The sequence below is a fragment of the Symphalangus syndactylus genome, chromosome 1, assembly GCF_028878055.3.
Source record: "Symphalangus syndactylus isolate Jambi chromosome 1, NHGRI_mSymSyn1-v2.1_pri, whole genome shotgun sequence".
In the NCBI taxonomy this organism is placed as follows: domain Eukaryota; kingdom Metazoa; phylum Chordata; class Mammalia; order Primates; family Hylobatidae; genus Symphalangus; species Symphalangus syndactylus.
This window is the reverse complement of record NC_072423.2, coordinates 128,966,582-128,976,623: the sequence shown is the minus strand read 5'-3', so window position 1 is coordinate 128,976,623 and position 10,042 is coordinate 128,966,582. Positions and strand designations below refer to the sequence as shown.

General features: G+C 42.9%; 1 non-coding gene across 1 annotated transcript; it reads left to right on the top strand.

Moving 5' to 3' along the window:
* Nucleotides 1-1,042: 1,042 nt before the first annotated feature.
* LOC129461594 (small nucleolar RNA SNORA25) lies at nucleotides 1,043-1,170 on the top strand. The gene has a single exon (XR_008650608.1). It is a non-coding gene; the product is annotated as a small nucleolar RNA SNORA25 (small nucleolar RNA).
* The last annotated feature ends 8,872 nt before the right edge of the window (nucleotides 1,171-10,042 follow it).

The following is a 10,042-nucleotide window of genomic DNA, read 5'->3' as shown; positions in this document are numbered from 1 at the left end:
TCCTCTAGAACTAAATAAAAAATCCTTAGATTGCCTCAAGGTTAACATGGGGTAAACCACCAGTGCCCTCCCAACTTAGTAAGATGCTGCTCCCTGGAAGGAGTGATAGATAAGGAAGACCACATGCCAAAATCTGAGAGACATTCCCACTAAATGCAATGTATGGGACACTAACAGTAAACACATTCATAGGCCAAGGGTGGTAGCTCATGCCTGTAGTCCCAGCACTTTGGGAGTCTGAGGCAGGAGGATTGCTTGAGCCCAGGAGTTTGAGGCTGCAGTGAGCCATGATGGCACCACTGCACTCCAGCCTGGGCAACAGAGTGAGACTCTTGTCTCAAAAAAAAAAAAAGAAAAAGAAAAAACTCACATTCCTGATGATACTCACTCACCTCTTGAACCATGGACAGCCACAAGGAGCTTACTTATCCTCATTCTAACCAAGCAACTAGGCAGAAGTCCTACTAGTATAGACAGCCTGGTTTGATCTAAACTAATCTAAACCAAAGTTTTACCTTACTACCCCCAACCCCCACCTGCCTCTTTCTGTAACCATTCAGTGACAACTACCAGGACTTGATGTATCCACTGCCTAGCCCAGGGGCATCTTGGGAGATGAGTATCCTGTCAGGCGGTACCCCCAAAACAGTACATGCTGGAAGAAAAGCTCCCCTACGTACCCCGTGTGACAGAGAGAATGGGAACTGCCGGCTCACTGGGAGAACTGGTTACACAAGCAGGAGGCAGTCAGCCTTCTGTGACTCCACTGCCCTCTGCAGAAGTTTTCATTTGTCTAGGCATGTTCTTGAACTGGTTTTGCAGTCAGAAAATCCTAGAATGAAAACAGGAAAAAAGTTTTGCTTCTTTCAGAAAGCCCACTAAGGGCCAGGTGTGGTGGCTCATGCCTGTAATCCCAGCACTTTGGGAGGGCAGGGTGGGAGGATTGTTTGAGGCCAGGAGTACAAGACCAGCCTGGGCAACATAGCAAGACCCACATCTCTAAAAAAAGAATTTTTTAAAATTTTTTTTAACGAGAAAAGATAGGTCATTTCAAAGAGGGCTTGTGAGGCTGTGAAACCAAGAGCTCTTAACACTGTGACCAAAGATGGAAGTTCTCTATAGGATGCCATAGTATTTGATGGTGCTATGTTTTCTTGAGGAGATATAACAAAAAAGAAAAAGAAAACAACATGATAAAAGAGAACCCACTAGGCACCAGAAATTGCTCTGGGGAGAGTGCAGATCAACCTCCACCCAGTTGTCTCTCAGCCTGAGGGGGAAATCTGACACTTCCTCTGCAGTGGAGGGAGAGAAGAACAGCCCACATATCTGCCCAGTGACAATCCCAGGCCTTGAAGAGCTCACTACTTCATGGAGGAGTGAAAACAGACTTCATATATCCTAGGAAAGACTCTGCAACTTAAGGGAAAGGGAGCATTGTCCTGAGATCTTAGAGAGAAAACACTGCTGTGAAATGTTTTTATATCAGAACAGAGAAAAATTTTAGAAAATATCCACAATTTGTGGAGCAAAGTACCAGAGATAAGGAAGTTGTACCAAGAGAGAGTTCCAGAGATCCGCAGTGTTCCCTCGAACCTTTGCAAAGTATTGCTTTCCACAGTCTTAGGAGGAAGCTACATGAGTCCAGGGAAAGAGCCCCTAGAAAGATGTGGATGAGCACAATCTAAAAAGTCAGAATGTATTACCTGCTGCATACAATACATGCTACAACACCGGCGAGCCCCAAAAACATTATGGCCAGGAGAAAAAGCCAGATGCAAAAGACCACATGATATAACAGGATTCCATTTATAATGAAATATCCAGAAAAACCAAGTATTTTTCCTTTTTTTTCTCTTTTGAGCCAGTGTCTCACTCCGTCAGCCAGGCTGCAATGGTGCAATATTGGCTCAGCACAATCTCCGCCTCCCGGGTTCAAGTGATTCTTGTCGCTTCAGCCTCCGGAGTAGCTGGGATTACAGGCGTGTGCCACCACACCCAACTAAGTTTTGTATTTTTTGTAGAGACAGGGTTTCGCCTTGTTGGTCAGGCTGATCTCAAACTCCTGGCCTCAAGTGATCCATCCGCCTCGGTCTCCCAAAGTGCTGGGATTACAGGCGTGAGTCACCACGCCCAGCCAGAAAAAGTAAATTTATAGATACAGAAATCAAACCAGTGCTTGTCTGAGGCTGAAGATAGGAACGAAGATCAACTGTAAACGGGCATAAGGGATCTTTCAGAGTGGTAGAAATGTGCTAAAACTGGATTGTGGTGATGTTTGCACAACTCAGTATGTTTACTAAAAATCATTTAATTGTACACTCAGCATGGATGAATTTTAAGTAGGAAAATTATAACCTAATAAAGCAGTTCAGGAAAGCAAATCCTAGGCAAGAAAAATAAAATAAATGGACAAAATACCTTATCTAGAAGTTAAGGTGGGCTAAAAGACTATTACAAGTGAAGTACAGAGACAAAATTAAAAAACATTAATTGAAAAACTAGACAACAATAAAAGGAATAATAATAACTTAGGAGCTATTAAAAAGTTTATAAAGAGGGGCAGGGTGTGGTGGTTCACGCCTGTAATCCCAGCACTTTGGGAGGTCGAGGTGAGTGGATCACGAGGTCAGGAGTTCAAGACCAGCCTGGCCAATATGGTGAAACCCCGTCTCTACTAAAAATACAGAAAAATTAGCTGGGCATGGTGGCCCGTGCCTGTAATCTCAGCTACTCGGGAGACTGAGGCAGGAGAATCACTTGAACCTGGGAGGCGGAGGTTGCAGTGAGCCGAGACCATGCCACTGCACTCCAGCCTGGGCAACAGAGCGAGACTCAGTCACAAAAATAAATAAATAAATTAATTAATTAATTAATTAATTTTTTTAAAAGAGGGCTGGGTGTGGTGGCTCATGCCTGTAATCCCAGCACTTTGGGAGGCTGAGGCGGGCAGATAACAAGGAGGTCAGGAGTTCGAGACCAGCCTGGCCAACATGGTGAAACCCTGTCTCTCCTAAAGATACAAAAAAATAGCTGGGTGTGTTGATGGGCACCTGTAATCCCAGCTACCTGGGAGGCTAAGGCAGGAGAATCGCTTGAACCTGTCAGGCAGAGGTTGCAGTGAGCCGAGATCACATCATTGCACTCCAGCCTGGGTGACAGAGCGAGACTCTGTCTCAAAAAAATGAAAATATAAATTACCTAGATTATTTTAAGGAGAAGCAAACAAAATCATTAAAAGTGATATTGAAAGTTTATAATTCAAAATACTCATGTTTGTGTTATGTATTCTATAACTGGAGAAATGGATCATTTCCATAATCTATAATATTATAATATACAATATATATAGAAGATGGAAACTTATGAAGCTGACTAATCATAATCCTTTTACCAAAGCCTGACAAAGACAGTCTCACTCATGGATAGGAGTGTGAAAATCCTAAATAAAACCATGGCAGATCAAATTCAACAGTACAGTAACAGAACAATGAATCTTGACCAAGTAAGGACATGGGCCAGCTTTGTGTTTTAAGGGCCTGAGACAAAGTTTGGCAGTTCCTCAATAAGTAAAACAAAATTATAATATGACTCAACAACTCCACTCCTAGTTTAAGACAGCATACTCAAAGAATTGAAAACAGAGGCCAGGCATGGTGCCTCATGCCTGTAATCCCAGCACTTTGGGAGGCCCAGGAGGGTGGATCACCTGAGGTCGGGAGTTCGAGACCAGCCTGGCCAACATAGTGAACCCGTGTCTCTACTAAAAATACAAAAAATAGCTGGGTGTGGTGGCATGTGCCTGTAGTCCCTGCTACTTAGAAGGCTGAGACAGGAGAATGTCTCCCAGGCTTGAACCCAGGAGGCAGAGGTTGCAGTGAGCTAAGATTGCACTACTGCACTCCAGCCTGGGTGACAGAGCAAGACTCCATCTCAAAAAAAAAAAAAAAAAAAAAAAAAAAAAAAATATATATATATATATATATATAGAAATTAGCCAGATGTGGTGGCATGCACCTGTAGTCACAGCCACTTGGGAGGCTGAGACAGGAGAATGACTTGAACCCATGAGGCGGGTTCTTTGCAGCTGGCCTGGCATAGGAGTAAAGTCCAGTAGATAGGCCGGACACAGTGGCTCACACCTGTAAGCGAAGCACTTTGGGAGGCCTAGGTGGGAGGATCACTTGAGGCCAGGAGTTTGAGACCAGCCTGGGAAGCAGAGAGAGACCCTGTCTTTACCAAAAAATTTAAACATTAGCTAGGTGTGGTGGCCTGCACCTGTAGTCCTAGCTAAAGAGGAGGCTAAGGTGGGAAGATTGCTTGAGCCCAGGAGTTCAAGGCTGCAGTGAGCTATAATGGTGCCACTGCACTCCAGCCCTGGTGACAGAGTGGGACTCCGTCGCTAATAAAAGTTAAAAATTTTTTTTAAAGTGCAGTAGGGAACAGGGAAGAACTGAGATGACCTTACATTGTTCCTTGCAGCTCCAGAGAGGTACAGGAGATTATCTCTGTGTCCCTGTGAAGGGGACAGTTTTAGCTAAAATAGAACTAGACCTCAAGAAGCTCTGCAGTCAGGAATAACACAGATGCAAGCTGCTTGAATCAATGGCCTAGAACCAAACAGGTTCAGGTACATCTGGGCAGGTGCCAGCTTGGACAGAAATTAGCCCACAGCCAGCTTCCTCCCTGCCACATACACCCCATGCCACTCTAGAGACAGTGTCAAGAGAAAAGATGAGGGAGGACTGAACTCAGGTAACCCAGGATGGCAGAGATTACCCAGAACTGAGTGAGATTAAGTTCCCACACCCAAATGGAATGTCTCAAGAGGAAAAGTAGATTGACTCATAGAAAAACAAAGTGTTATTTCTTCTGTGATTTGTGGCTTCAGATACGGTACTTGCCGCAAAGCAGTAAAGACTTTTTTTCACATGGTGGATCCAGTCTACATTTCCAACCCCACCTTTGCCACTCTACTTCACACCTACAATGCCAGCAGCATCAGACTACAGGCCAACTGGAAACACCCCATGAGCTCTCTGCTTTCCTTCTGCCGCAGCACACTTAGGACAGGCTTTAAAATGGTCACACGCCTCCCATCAACAGGTTGAAGTCCGTAGTCCATATCACTTCCTATTGAATCTGAGCTAGCCAACATTGATGCCTCTCTTGTGGAAGTGATACCACTGAGTTTCTTTCTTTCTTTCTCTTTCTTTCTTTCTTTCTTTCTTTTTTTCTTTCTTTCTTTCTTTCTTTTTTTGACAGACTCTTGCTCTCACTCAGGCTGGAGTGCAGTGGCACGATCTTGGCTCACTGCAGCCTCCCAGGTTCCAGCAATTCTCCTGCCTCAGTCTCCCAGGTAGCTGGGATTTCAGGTGTGTGCTACCACACCAAGCTAGTTTTTTGTATTTTTAGTAGAGATGGGAGTTTCACCATGTTGGCCAGGCTGGTCTCGAACTCCTGACCTCAGGTGATCTGCCTGCCTCAACCTCCCAAAGTGCTAAGATTACAGGTGTGAGCCACCACGCCTGGCTGTTTCTGAAACTAGCGTAGAAAATACCATGCAGCTTCTACCTGGTTCTCTTGGGACACTCACTCTGGGATCCCTGAGCTGCCAAATTAGAAATGTGGCTAACCAAAGGTTACCTGCTATGAGGAAGGCCCGTGGAGAGACCATAGGCAGGCTTTTCTACCCACAGCTCCACTAAGGCCTCATACAATAATAGCCAGTATTAGCCATCAGACATGTGAATGAAGATGCTCTCAGACAATTTCACCTCCCATCTATGGGGTCACCCCCACCTTTAAGTCTTTCTAGTTAAGGACCCAGACATGGCAGATCAAAGACAAGCTTTCCCTGTTGCACGCTTTCTGAATTGCTGACCCATAGAATCTGTGTGCATAATAACATGGTTTGGTTTTTTGCCAGTAAATTTTGGGGCTGTTTATTATGCAGCAGTGGTAGTAAAACAATGCCCTTCTCTATTTTGCTAGGTCAAAGTCTATTCATCCTTAAAGGCTCAGCAAAAGCATCGTCCCCTTTCTGAAACCCACCTTCAGTTCCATGGTCAGAATGGATCCCTTAGTCTGAAACTTGTATAAGATTTAGTTGTATGCTGCTCTATCATATCGGGGGGAACCTGCCCCCAATATTTCAATGTAGGTTCTTTCTATTTTCCATAAGTGTCGGCTGGCTGAGAAATAAAGAGAAAGAGTACAAAGAGAGGAATTTTATAGCTGGGTCACCAGGGGTGACATCACGTATCGGTAGGACCGTGATGCCCACCTAAGCCTTAAAGCCAGCAAGTTTAAGGATTTCAAAAGGGGAGGGGGTGCAAGAACAGGGAGTAGGTCACAAGATCACATGCTTCAAAGGGCAAAAAGGAGAACAAAGATCACATGCTTCTGAGGAAACAGGACAAGGACAAAATCAGAAACTCCTGATAAGGGTCCAAAGATCACAAGGCAAAAGGCAAAAGCAAAGATCACAAGGCAAAGGGCAAAAGCAGAATTACTGATAAGGGTCTATGTTCAGCAGTGCATGTATTGTCGTGATAAACATCTTAAACAACAGAAAACAGGGTTCGAGGGCAGAGAACCGGTCTAACCTCAAATTTACTGGGGTGGGTTTTTTCCCTACCCTAGTAAGCCTGAAGGTACTGCAAGAGACCAGGGCATATTTCAGTCCTTATCTCAACTGCATAAGACAGACACTCCCAGAGCAGCTGTTTATAGACCGCCCCCCAGGAATCATTCCTTCCCCAGGGTATTAATTATTAATATTCCTTGCTAGGAAAAGAATTTAGCGATATCTTCCCTATTTGCATGTCCATTTATAGGCTCTCTGCAAGAAGAAAAATATGGCTATATTTTGCCCAACCCTGCAGGCAGTCAGACCTTATGGTTGTCTTCCCTTGTTCCCTGAAAATTGCTATTATTCTGTTCTTTTTCAAGGTGTGCTGATTTCATATTGTTCAAACACACATGTTTTATAATCAATTTGTAGAGTTAATACAATTATCACAGTAGTCCTGAGATGACGTACATCCTCAGCTTACGAAGATAACAGGATTAAGAGATTAAAGTAAGACAGGCGTAAGAAATTATGAAAATATTATCTGGGAACTGGTAAATGTCCATGAAATCGTCACAATTTATGTTCCTCCGCCGTGACTCCAGCCAGTCCCTCCATTTGGGATCCCTGACTTCTCGCAACACTATCACTCCTTTGTCCTAAGGCCAGCACTATGTGTAGCAGGGAGCCCTACACATAGTAGGAACTCAAAAATAATTTGCTAAAAGACACAGCCATAAAAAGAATGAAATCAGGTTCTTTGCAGCAGCATGGATGCAGCTGGAGGCCATTATCCTAAGCAAATTAATGCAGGAACAGAAAACGAAATACCGCATGTTCTCATTTATAAGTGAGAGCTAAACATTGGGTACTGACAGACATAAAGATGGCAACAATAGACACTGGGGACCACTAGAGGGGGAAGGGAGGGAGGGGGCAAGGGCTGAAAAACTACCTATTGGGTACTGTGCTCACTACCTGCTGGGTACTTTGGTGACAGCATCACACAATATACCAATGTAACAAACCTGAACGTATCCCTTAAATCTAAAATAAAAGTTGAAATTACTTTTTAACAAAAGGAAATTCCACATATTTATATTGAAACCAAGCCAAGCTTGGTCTTCTGCAATGTTATAATCACCCTGTAAAGTCAATATACAAAATATATTGTATTAATTTTTACATTTCTAGGCTATTCAGGTTAAATTTTGTGTTCCAGATTCATATTATTCTGATCACTTCTGGCAAAACCTTAAAAAGAGTTCCCCTATCAATACAAAAAATATTAGCTGGGAAATAATATATATATAATAAATAATAATAATAAATAATATATAATAATAATAATAAATAATACATAACATAATTTAAAAAAATATTAATGGCAAACAGATGTATCTAATAAAGATTCTGAATCCTGGTCGGGTGCTGTGGCTCACACCTGTAATCCCAGCACTTTGGGAGGCCAAGGTGGGCAGATCACCTGAGCTTGGGAGTTAGCGACCAAGCCTGACCAACATGGAGAAACCCAGTCTCTACTAAAAATACAAAATTAGCCGGGTGTGGTAGCACATGCCTGTAATCCCAGCTACTCGGGAGGCTGAGGCAGGAGAATGGCTTGAACCCGGGAGGCAGAGGTTGCAGTGAGCCAAGATTGCGTCATTGCACTCCAGCCTGGGCAACAAGAGTGAAACTCCGTCTCAAAAAAAAAAAAAGATTCTGAATCCTAAATAACAGATGCCATATACTAAGTATAAATAGGAATAAACTTGTATAATGCTCAAAAAAATTATTTGCTGAAAGAATCTTATTTCTCAACCTTATTTGAAATAGTAATTCAATGCAGCCTCTACTTAAAATTTGCAGAGAAGGGAACATGATTTTTGAGGGCAAACTAGGCCTAACTCAAAATGAATGCTGTACTTTGAAAGATTCCAGAAAAACTCAATTGTATCTTCCTATTAAAATTAATTTGCAGTGTGAGATAACTTACAGTATTTAATTTTGCTTAACCCACGTTTTTTGTTGTTGAAAGTTTTCAAAATAGAAGAGGCCTTGCCTTTTAAGATGGCATAGCGGGTGGGGCCCTGAGCTAGTGTGAATGAGAAACAGTCTGGATGGAGCATAGATTGCTTTTCCAAAGGCAATCCAGGGTATGGTTCCCATCTGGTGCAGGCATTCTACCAGGAAGCATTCCAAGTCCCTTTGCTTGTAGCTTCTACTGGGTTTCTCACAAATGCAAGAAAACGCTTTTGAGCCACTAGGAGCCAGATTACACTAATGTCTGTTGTGAAAGTAAATTTTAACAGCAGCTGTTACGGTGATTATGATAAGACTAAACTAATAATAGAGTATATGCTAACAGATCAATTTACAAAAGGACAGCCAAGACTGTTGGGCAAGAGCCTGGGAGAGGGCATAAAAGGTGAAAGCTTTGTGTACACGGTGAAAAGTCACCAGGAAATGAGACAGGGTAAATAATAGAATGGCTGTAAGCTTGGCTTTCCACCTAAAGGGGTTCCAAACTGACAGCTCTAGCCTATAGTCAGAATTAACAGACATTTTTAAAGGAGGCATCCAACTTGGAAACTATGCCAGTCTCTCAAGGCTTCCCACATCTGCCTAGAAGTAAGCCATGGGGGAGGGGGTGGCTCACAAAATGAAGCTAAGCTTCCTCCCTTCTCTCTCATCCAATGCGGCTGACTCAGAAGCATTAAACAAAAAGCTAGGAAGGGATTTGTATGGGTGTGTACCAGGTGTGAGCAGATGAAGCCTAAGAATCAGTGTGTGTGATTACTCAACGTTTTTAAAGAACAGAATCTCTGCCTGTTTGAAGATAGTGAGTTATCTAAAATGATTGCTCAATTACAGGTTGAACTCCTTGTTCAACTCTTTCCCCACTTCTCACTACTGCACTTGACCAGTCAAAAAACAAACAAACAAACAAACACCAGAATCTTGGTTCTATTGTTTGTCCTGAATCTACTTTCCTGTGGGTTCTTATTTCTTACTTATTATACAGAATATTTTGGCATTGCAAAAATGGGGCCCTCAGCCCAGCACAGTTGCTCGCACCTGTAATCCTAGCACTTTGGGAGGCCAAGGTGGGAGGATCAGGAGTTCAAGGCTGCACCGAGCTATGGTGATACCACTGGACTCCAGCCTGTGTGACACAGTGAGATCCTATCTCTAAAAGAAAAATGAGGTCCTTCTTATATAAAAATACTGCTTACTTTTAAAAATTGATGCCCTCATCAAAATGTGTCAAAATGTGTCTTGGTTGTCTCCCATCTATTCCTTTTGCTTTTTTCTCAACCCCAGTGGCTTTAGCTCTTCCACCTTTAGACTCCAAGTTCATTCTACCTTTCTTTGTCAAATCAAAAAGAGATCAGAGATTACTGTCTGCACTTTAAACAAAATCCACTTATATAAATATAATAACTCACCCAGGCATCTGCAATTTAA